The sequence below is a fragment of the Lygodium microphyllum genome, chromosome 21 (assembly GCF_053477565.2).
Source record: "Lygodium microphyllum isolate KBCC chromosome 21, Lygodium_microphyllum_v1.1.10, whole genome shotgun sequence".
Lineage (NCBI taxonomy): Eukaryota > Viridiplantae > Streptophyta > Polypodiopsida > Schizaeales > Lygodiaceae > Lygodium > Lygodium microphyllum.
In genome coordinates this window covers 21439865-21450760 of record NC_141155.1, presented here as the reverse complement: position 1 = coordinate 21450760, position 10896 = coordinate 21439865, and positions in this window count along the sequence as shown.

Genomic DNA, 10896 nt, shown 5'->3' with positions numbered 1-10896 from the left:
GGCTCGATCTCCTTTTCTTCCACCATTGTGATATTGTCACTCTTAAATAAACCAACATCAAAACCTTGGACAAGTTGATTCTCAATATCTTCTTGGAACATCTCCTCCTTCTCTTCAACCTCCTTATCCATACTTGCAATATCCTCTAGCTTTCTCTGTTGGGCTATATCTGGAAAAGAATTTTTCATGTACTGAAGATACACAATAAATCCAACATCCTTGTGGATCAGAAGGCATTGGTGTTGATCCCTATGAAAAGGGCAACATGTTTCTCTCTTCCTGAATTCCTCATCAATGAGGTTGAACTTGCATAGCAAAGTTGATCTGGCTGTACTAGTGACTCCCATGGCATCACTATAATGAACAAATACATTTACTTCTAAACCTTGCACATGTCTATCATAAAAATTTATGTACTCCTTAAGTTTATCTTCAAGATCCTCCAATAACTCTTTCAAATCAAAAGGAACATTGATATAGCTAAACTTGAAAGAATTTCTAGTTGTGTGTAAGAAATCAAAGAGCCTATCATCAGAAGCCTCCATTAGCTCCTCCTCATCCATTCCTTCCAAATATAGCTTTCCCTTTGTCATCTTGACCAACAAAAGATTTATCCCTGCAGATAAATCAAAATGGCAACAATGTCCAATCAAACGCGATAGAACCATGGAAAGAGACCTCAAATGCAAACAAATCGTGTTTCACAAGACAAAAGATTGAAAAATGAGAAAAATTTTTATGTGACCGGTGAAACGCGAAAACAGGTGTCCAGAGGCCAAAGCCGGTGAAGAACTCGTGTTTCACCGGACACTACTTGAAAACAAGCGTTATTTCAACATTTGGCCGGTGAAACGCAACAGTTAGGAAGACATCACTAACCAGAGACATTATTTCGTGTTTCATCGGTAAATAGATTCAGAACACCAAGAGAAACATGAACTATGAATTAATTCTATTAAAACATAGAAATTTGTGATAAAATCCTTTCTGAAAGTGCCATGCTCCTTTTGAAAGACACAAAACACATGGCATCTGTGATTTTTCAAGTGTTGTTAAAAATTCTTTCTATACTAATCAATGAAATTTTGTTCAAATACTTGTAATAACAAAATTGTGTTACCTATCAGAAATTGTTGAAGTGCTCTTCAAATAGGAAGCTAGGACCTTGAAAACAAATTGAAGCAAAATTTCGGGAGAAAGAAATACAATATCGGAGAAGATGATTTCGAAAAGCTTTTATATTAAGATTGTGTGTTTAGAGTTTGATCAATTGTCAAACGTGTGTTGATAGTTCCAACGAAAAAGTTAACGTAATGATGGCAAAATAAAGGCGACCGCAAATTTCGAGGAAATTTTCAATATTTCCGCACGCATGAAAGGAGACTCCCTTTTTTCGGGGATAACAATATCTCAGAATACGTGCGCATGTGTTCCACTTAACACACTGCCAATTAATGCATGTACCATCAATTTTTAGAAAAGTCCCCTAATAAAGGGCAACAACAGCCAAATTTGTTCACATTTCTCAACGGACTTCGCAAAAGACAAAGCAACCTGAAAGAATTGTCTAGAATTGCGAGAAAATTATCGCGTGAAGTCATCCACACCTGGTAAGTATTCCATTTCATATCTAACAATACTATTTGTTTGCAATTTTTACCATAGTAATTCTAACATTGAAATATTCATGGCAAATTTCATGACAAAACTAGCGTGATGTTATAAAAATAGTTTAATGTCACTTTGAAACTTATTTTTATTGCACAAACACAACATTGTTGGGTGAAACGCAATAAGAAGCTTCGGGTCATGGTCATGTAGCACATTTTTGCGTTTCACCTGGAGTTTTTTTAAAAATTGGCTTTGATTCACACTTCAAAATCCATGTCTGTAAGGTAAGCTTATACCAGTGTGAAAAAGTATTTTTCTTTTCATATCTTATGACATTGCTTCTAGGGTTTTGATAGTATGAAGCTTATTGGTAATTGTCACTTTTATACTTGTTTTTTTTGTACCAGCATAACATTGTCATGTGAAACGCGATCAGGGTCTTCAAGCTATGGTTGTGAAGAACGTATTCGCATTTCATCGGGTTTATTCACAAAATTGGTTTTAAACGGACTTTTCCCAGCAAAGCGGAAGACAAGGTATGATTTTCTGCACTTTTTATTTGACTCACGTTTGAAAAGTTCATATCTATGATATAACCTCGTGGTAGTATAAAGAATTATCTTTCCCTTGATGTTTTATAACATTGCTTCTATGGCTTTAATGGTGTAGAGATTGTAGGTAATTGTTATGGTATTCCTTAAGTTAATGTTTTGTTTTCCTTAGTTTTGTTGATTTTTTTACTATTTATGTGTTGTCTGGTGAAATGCGAAAATAACATGCTGCAAAGAGGTCTCTCTTCTCAAACTCACGTTTCACTGGACAAGAAGTAATATGTCTTTTTTTGGCAGATGGCTAGGACTAAATTAACAGTAAGAAAGGAGAAGATTGATCCTAGGGGTTTAGCATCAAAGATTCATCAATCTTCAAAGCCTCATAAGCGCTCTAGAAAGTCAAAGCCAAAGAGAAAGTTTTCTCAAAATGTCAGGTGCCTAAGGGAGATTAGGAAGGCAATAAAGGCTCTAAACAATGCAATTCCAAAGCTGCCTTTTCAAAGGCTTGTCAGGGAGATTTGTGACAAATATAGTTTGGATAGTTTCAGATGGACAAGAACAGCCCTTAATTGTATACAGGAAGCCACAGATGATTTTTTTGTTGAGTTTTTTCAAGATTCCTATATTTGTGTTGCTCATGCTGATAGGCTCACACTCATGGACAAGGACATGGTAATTCTTAGGATGCTAAGATATAGATTTTCAAAGGTCCTTGAGCCAGTTCCCCTCACTGATGAGAAGACATTTAATATCCTTAATGTGCCCCCAGCTAGGAGAAAGAAAGATGATTCTAGTCCCAAGGTTGAGGATGTCACCCATGAGAGGGATACAAGGCAACATGAAAAAGAGGAGAAAGCTAAAGAGGAACATGCAGATAAATGGAGAGAGTATAGGAGGCAAAGGGATGAAGAAAGGGAAGCAAAGCAACTAGAGCCCTTTGAAAATGAGCTGGCCACCCTTCTTGAAGCAGCTACTCCGGAAGGATTCAATGTGTTTTGTTTCTTACCTGGTGACTTAGGCAAAAGAGCTGAGATTATCTCCTTTAATGCTGCCTGTGTTCAGATTCTTAAGGATAAAAGAAGAGAAATAAATGACAGTATTATTATTGCTAGCTTAAGGTATGTCCACCCATAATTACTTCTACTTTTTTATCTTTTTTTAACAATGAGATTTTTCTTGTTTATACTCACTATTTCTATGCATTTTCTAGGTGTGTAATGCATGAGTTTCCTTTGAATATGCAACAAAAATTTAAGGTTCTTGATCCATCTATCTCACACTTTATGAGGAACGAGCTTGATACAAGTTTTGTTGAGCAGTGGTTCAATCTGATTGACTTCGATACTTTGGAGCTTCTTATAATTCCATATAATGAAAAGTAAGTGATTCAATATTCTATTAGAGTTTTTGAGATTTTATCCTACTAATTTGTTGAGATATGATTGCTTTCAGTTCTCATTGGAGCTTGATTGCAATAGACTATGTGGATAAGCAATGTTTTTTAATCAACTCTATGAAAGGAAGCCATGGAAATGCTAAATTGTAAGTTATATTATCCAAGGGCTCCTTGATATTTCAATTCTTTTTTTTTGTAAGTACTCTAAATTTCAATATATTTTATATATAGAGGTGCAAAAAGATTAATTGAAGAGCTAGAGAAAAGGCCCCCTATGCCGTCTGATTTTCTTGCAACAATGCAATATAGACAAATTGTGGTAAGTTATTGATTAAAATAATTGAAACATAAGTTTATTCTATGGACTACCATCCATAAATTTCATAGTTTTACTTTGTGTTGGTGGTTGCAGTGTCCTCATCAGGATGATAGCCATTCTTGTGGCTAGAGGGTCATTGCAAATGCTAGAAGAATGGTTAACTTTGTTTATCTTAATGATGATAAACATGTAAAGGTAATATGAAAGGTCCTAACCTTTAAGATAGATATTCATTGCAAATAATCCATTGATGATAAAAATATAGTCTATTGTAAAAACAATAATGAACTAAAACTCTTTTTTCTATAAATATGTGACAGTTTTCAAAGGATTGCTATACATCTGAGCATGTTTGGTACGTCCAAGCAAAGCTCTTGAAGTATATAATGGTCAATTGTATGCAACCAACAACAGAGATTGGTGGGGCTTTACACGATAAAGGAGATGCGGTGCCTATAACCACGGAAGGTGAAGTCACAGCTTCAACACCTTTACCCACACCTTCTACACCCAAGGCATCAAAGAAAGGCAAAAGGACTCCTAGAAATTATAGTTCTCAAAAAAAGAAATAGCTTTGCCATATCGCCTTGTAAGCCTTTATATATAGAAATTCGCCCTTCAGCCCTTGTATATCTCATAGAGATGGCAGATAGACATCTGCTACAAAATTTGTACATATATTTTATATTGACAGTAAAGATATCTTTTCTTAAATGTCCTTGCAATGTATATTCTTTTCTCTCATTTTCGATATCTGCAAAAAATAAATTACAAGTGTTTATTAGTTAGGAAGTGAGATCTTGATATACATCTAAGTAGATATAATATGATGTGAAAACTTACTCGTTTCTTGTCAAGTTTACAAAGGAGCATGGTAGTTCAATGTCTTCATTTTGTAAATCCATCCTCACTTGATATAGCGTACATGATTTTCTGATCTTTAAGATTGCAATAATGAACCAAATATCAAGATCCACTATAGGATCTTTGCTGAAATCATCAAGATTCTGGTCTAAAGCAACCAGACTACTATCAACAAAATGCCATCGACTATAGTAAAAGCTAAGGATAAAATTTTGAGTAGCAATCATATATTTACAAGCTATAGAGTCTTGATATATCTTACATATAATTTTTCCTTCTGTCCTTGTATCCCATCCTTCATCAACAAATTGTATGACATGATCGTATGTTAGTCTCTTCACTGAAAGCATGGTTTTTATTCTTCTTATCTCCATATTAGAGAAGAAATCAATAAATATATTAATAGGCATAAACAAAGTAACTTTTCTTAGCCTATTTTGCTCCTATTGGTCTAGAGCACTCTCTCTCTACATCCTAAAAGGCAAAGAAGAGCTGCTGAGGAAGAAGAGGAACTGAGAAGGAAGGAGGAGGAGGACTTAGTCGAAGCTACACGCCGGTCAATTGAGTAGCAAAGCAGGGCTAATGATCTGGGAGCCTTGAGCCAGCTGAGGGAAGAAGGGTATGGTTCCAACATGCAGGTACCAGAAATCACATCACCCGCTGTCCTTGAAGGCAAAGGCAAGGCCCTTATCCACCCTATCACTACCCTCATGGTGCCTCCCACCGAACCAGCCACCCTCACCCCTAGCATCCCCACCAGCGCAGATGTCTCCAACTTCATGGCATGGATGCAGTATTTTATTAATAAAAAAATAGCCCAGGGAAAGAGCACGAAGACCACGGCCACGGGGCAAAAGAGTCACAGGGCAAAAGAGACCAGCCACCACAGATGTTGAGTTGAGACAGCACTAGAAATGTCAGAAAGTGGAAGCCTCGACCACTCCAATCCACACAACAATGATACCACCAGCCAATTACGACGAGTACGTCGCCGAGCTGCTCTCCCAATTAGAGAAGGCTAAGGAGGAAAAGAAGATAGCTGTGGCTGATTTGGTGGTGGAAAAGGAGTCGATAGCTGCATTCCAGCTCGAAAAGACTCTATAGCTTGTAAGATAGATCTATCTCTATAGAGTCTTGATAGCCATGAGTCCACATCCTCCATGCCAACCAATTGGGACTACAAATGACTTAAGTGTATCCCAAAATATTAGCACTACATATAGAGAGTCTTAAAATACATCTACCAAATCCAATTGAGCAACAAAGGCCGATACCAATCTGATAAAGATCAAAATCCAACTAAGAAACTAAGGCCAAGACCAAGCATAGGGTAGTCATCTGTGGGAGCTTTTGCTCAACCGCCAAGACCCATGGACCCCCTATTGCTTCAAGCATTCCAAGCGAGCTCTCATGGCTATCTCTCACCTAGCTGACGCGTCGTCGATCCTCTTGGGGTGTAATGAGCTTAGCTTGATGCCGAAATGAGTTGCCTCCTTCCTCACACAAGCTGGTAGCTCCACGATCCTAGATGCTAGCTCAAGCATCCTCAAGCCTCCTCCATCTCCAAGCTCCATCTACCATAGCCACGTGCAAGACAAGACAAGAGAAGAGAAGAGAAAAGAAGAGAGAAGAGGAAATGGTGAAGAGCTTCACCCTCTTGATCCCTCACTCCCACACACTCACTCACTCCCTCACAGTCTCACATTCCCCCCCTCAAGAGCACACACACAAGCAAGATGAAAAGAAGAAGAGAAGAAGAGAAGAAGAGAGGACTCTTGTTAGCCACACACCAAAGAATGAGCTTCCAATCACTTTTTGAACTTTACATATGCAAACTCTAAAACCCCCATAGGCATCCATCCCTTTAAACATGACCGGCCATTGTGGCAAGGTCCCTTTTTCTAATTCTCTCTTCTTGCTTCATGCCCTAAGCCTGTACCTGTCTATTCTTTTACGAGTGACACGGGAGGGAGCCTGGCACTCTTTTACAAGAGTTTTTAGAGTTTTTGAGGCGTCTTTCCTTTAAAATTGCTCTTTTTGCCTCAGTTTAGTTTTAGAGGCCGCCTCTATGCCTTTGCTCTTTTTCCATTCTTTTTTCACTTTTTCCTTCGTTTTTCCACCATTTTGATTCGAGGTTAACATTAACCCCCTCCGAGGCGGGTGCGAGTCCCATGGCACGTCGAGCTATTTGTTGGGAAAGAGTTGGTAGTTGGCAAGTTGTTGGTCGCGGGCGATGGTAGGGCCATATGTGGGCTGGGCTACTGTGAAAGCGTGGGCAATGATGTCAAGTGGATGATGGGGCCTCTGAAGTTGATGGGTTGGCACATCTGGCAGTATCTGAAAGGAGAAAGTCCGGTGCTCTACCTAAGGGGAGTGTCTGCTTTACTGTGGGGTGCCTTGTGCTTGTGCTAGTGGAACAGGGAGCTGGGTCGACCACAGGTAGGCCTAGGTGATGTCCCACACTTGAGGACCCCATTCATGCGATAGGGAGATGCGGTGAGTGTAGCGTAGGGTGACAGGTCTAACCATAGGCGAGTGTTACCTCCCTAGGTGTGTCCTGCCCTTGGGGTGCCCTAAGTGTAAAGTGGGGGCAAAAAAGGGCTAGGGGGTTAGAAATGGGGCTGACCGACCGAGGTCACCGAATGTGCCTAACTTAAAAACCCCTACGTGGAGGGATTGTAAGCCATGTGCCGTGACCTGCGTGCGGATCCGGTTTTTTTTTTTTTGGTTGGGTTTAGTAGTAGGTAACTGTTAGTCCTCGTCGTCAGGGGGGTGGTGAAGGAGATCTAATGGAATGGCTCAAAAATCTCCAGCTCTACATGAAATTCTTAAGGTTCAAGTGAACCTGGAGGGGAGTGGTGGAGAGAAAATGATGGCTATAGTGAGTGAACCGGTTGTCCCTCATGTCTTCAAGAACAGTGAGGCAGAAAGAAGGGAGGAGACTGGCTCGCATCATCAGGCGGGTCATCGTGCAGTTGTCGATTGTATTAGGATCAAAAAAGAGTGGGGGAAGGCCGTGTTCGACCGGGATGGGGTCTGGCCTAAGTAGAATTTTTAGGAGCCTAAGATAGTTACAAGTGGTGATGAAGGCAGGATCCGGGCAAGAGGAGAAATTAGCGATAAAGTGTGTCATGGTGGCATCTAAGCTGTCGGAGGTGAAGGTGAGGGCCTGGGTCAAAGTGGTGGTACTGGGGTTGTATATTACAGGGAAGTCGTAACGGCCATGGGCATTTGCATCGAAGTCTACTCCTATTCGTCGAGGGTACACCATGTGGACAGGGTTATTTCTCTCCGAAGAGAGAATGTTATAGAAGGCCATCCATGCGAATACATTGCAGATGTGCCTTCGCCATAGTGGTTGGCACTCGTATCCGGGCACGGACCGAGGCACTTCAAAAACTTGATTCTGCTAGTATTCCACATCCTCAGTGCCCCAAAGGGTGGGATTCTTCTCTCTTTCCTTCAACCACTATTGGCTTAGTTGGCTTCCGACATTGATCACCTCATCCACTATTTTACTGGGAAGGACTCTACGCAGGGCATTGGAGATGAGGAAGCTGAAGGTGAAGGGTTGCTTCTCCTATTCCTGTCTCTCCCAGAGTATGAGCTCCGCATGAAAACTAGGAGGCATGTCATTTGGGCATGGTGGGAGGGGTATAGAGGGATGGGCCATAGGGTTAGCTCTTAATCTTTGTCTGGCTTCTTTCACCAATTTCCTCCTCTTCTCCCTCAGGGTGGTTTTCCTCTCCGCAGAGGCGTTTGTTGGTTGCCCTTACCCTTCAAGATGGGGTGAAGGGGGTTGTGGAACCACTTCTTCTTTGAATCTACCTAGGTCGATGTGCAATTATGTCTCACTCCCTGGGCACTCTTGCTATCGCATCTCTTGTACAAACCCCAAGGCATCAATTTCCTGGGGGTTTAGGCTGGTTGATAGCAGATACCTATGTTGTTCCCCCGGGCTTAGCCCCACTGTAATGGGTTGGGAGGGCATGTGTAGCCCTGCTCTCAAGGCTCTGTGCGCTATGCTTAGTTTCTTTTTTATTGCTTCCAAGGATTCCCCTTCCTCCTCATGAGTGGCATCCATCAAGGTGTTTAGGAAGATTCATTGTTGAGTGTGGAAGGCCACTTGGGCTACCTCTACTCTGCCTTCTACTAGGATTTTCTCTTTCTCCACCAAAGCCAGGCGATGCGCCAAGGTCTTCACTCTTTGCTCATTCTAGCATGCCCACTCTTTGGCCCTCTTTTTATTTCTTCCATGCCTTCTCCCTGTCTTTGCACCAAGGCTCTGAGCCTCTGCTGATCTTCCAACTCTCTGCTCATTCGCTCATGTTCTTTCCTTTCAAGCCTCAGCCTTTTACTCATTGTTTCCATTTCTCGGTGGTGGTGCTCCTCTTCTTGTTTCCTCCCTTCCTCCCCTGCGGTAAACTCCTTCATGCCTTGCTCGATCCGCCCTATTTTTGCTGCTAGATCCTCATGTTGCATGATCACCAGGTCATATCCTTGAAGTCTTTATAGGTGCTAGCGACGTTTAGGTGAGGATTTGGAGCAAAAATGTGATCAACACGCACTTCGACCGTGATGGGACCAAAAGTGGGCCGCGCCGGCACTGGCTATGGCACTAGTCAGTCCTCATGCACATAACAGACACCTCCACCACCACATGGCCTCGTGGGCCAGGAGCGTTTGTAATAACTAAATGCACACTAGATACATCTAATATTGTATTTGTAGCTGAATAAGAGTCCAATGGCACCTTCCCTAAAACCCCTCAAAGGGGTATCTCACGCATATTGGCAATAAGTGCCATGTATCACAAACATAGGAGACATCCCATCGATGATTGTCGTGACCCCAGTGCAGCTCTCCTACATCTTGGGGATTGGCCCCTTGATGCCCTGCTTTTACATATAAACACATCCGCACAAGACGCCTCTCTTTGTCAGCGAGATCCAGGAGATCCCATGTTTCCTCACTAATAATCTCCCCCAAGAAAAGAACGTCTAACCTACGGCAAGGGGAATCTCACCCTCTCAAGAGTGGGTCAACTATAATTCAAACAATTGCTATGCATTTCCAGGCGTTGATACCACATGTATAATCAATGCAATAGTGGACGTCTCATCGTGCACAAACAGTTATGTTTCAAAATTAGTCTATGTGCTAGTACGCAAACAGTCTTTCCTTGAATTCCAACTAATATGTATATGCTTCGTTGCAAGAACCTAGCACCAAGGCAAACCTTGTGCTATTAGATCCTTAATTTTCAAATAGGCCATTTCCTAAATGCTATGCATAGAAAAAACAATCAGAATTTGTAATATTTTAGCCCTCAAACTATTGCACAAAATCCTACTCCCCCTCACCATTTAAGTTTTGCTTCGTTGCATAGGTGTATAGAGATTGTTTTGTTATGGTTTAGTGTATAAAAAGCAATAAATCACACTCTGACAAAAAAAAAGGGCAAACTGAGCCTAAACCTCATGCTTTTACCTAGCATACATCCACAACCACTTATTATATTTTTTCGTATTTTTCTGAGGCATATTCCTATTTTTTCTCTTATTTTTTCCTATTTTTCTCTATTTTTCCAATTAAATCTTGATATGTTTTCAAAGATGTGGCTCTTGATTCTTAGAATAGCAGAAGTGTAGATTTTATTAGCATTTTATCCCATGTGTATTGGTTTATCCCACCCAAAAACACCAAAAACCTAATTTTTCTCATAAAAACCGTGTTTTACGGGTTTCTAAAAATTATTTTCAGTATTTTGACTTTATGTTTTCTGATTTTTTCATCATGCAAGCATAGAAAAAATAGTAAATAGCATGTCTACCAATTTTCACTCTATAATAATAACATTGGCTCAATCAAATATTAAAAACAAGTAATTTTCCTTTGTAAAAAATAGCAGCAATAGTCATATCAACAGCAATTGGATCTACAACAACTATTTCATCAAGAACAAGAGCATACACATGGTGTGACCAAGGCGATTGAGGCTCTGGTTAGTGAGTGCAAATTATTTGATGGCTAGAATGTTTTAGCCTATCTGAAAGCCTTTGAAAGCCAAATGCGCTTCTTTGGAGTTCCAACCAAGTGGAGCAATTATTTCTTATGGCTTGTCACGCTTGCTTTGCAGGTTAGAGTGACAGATT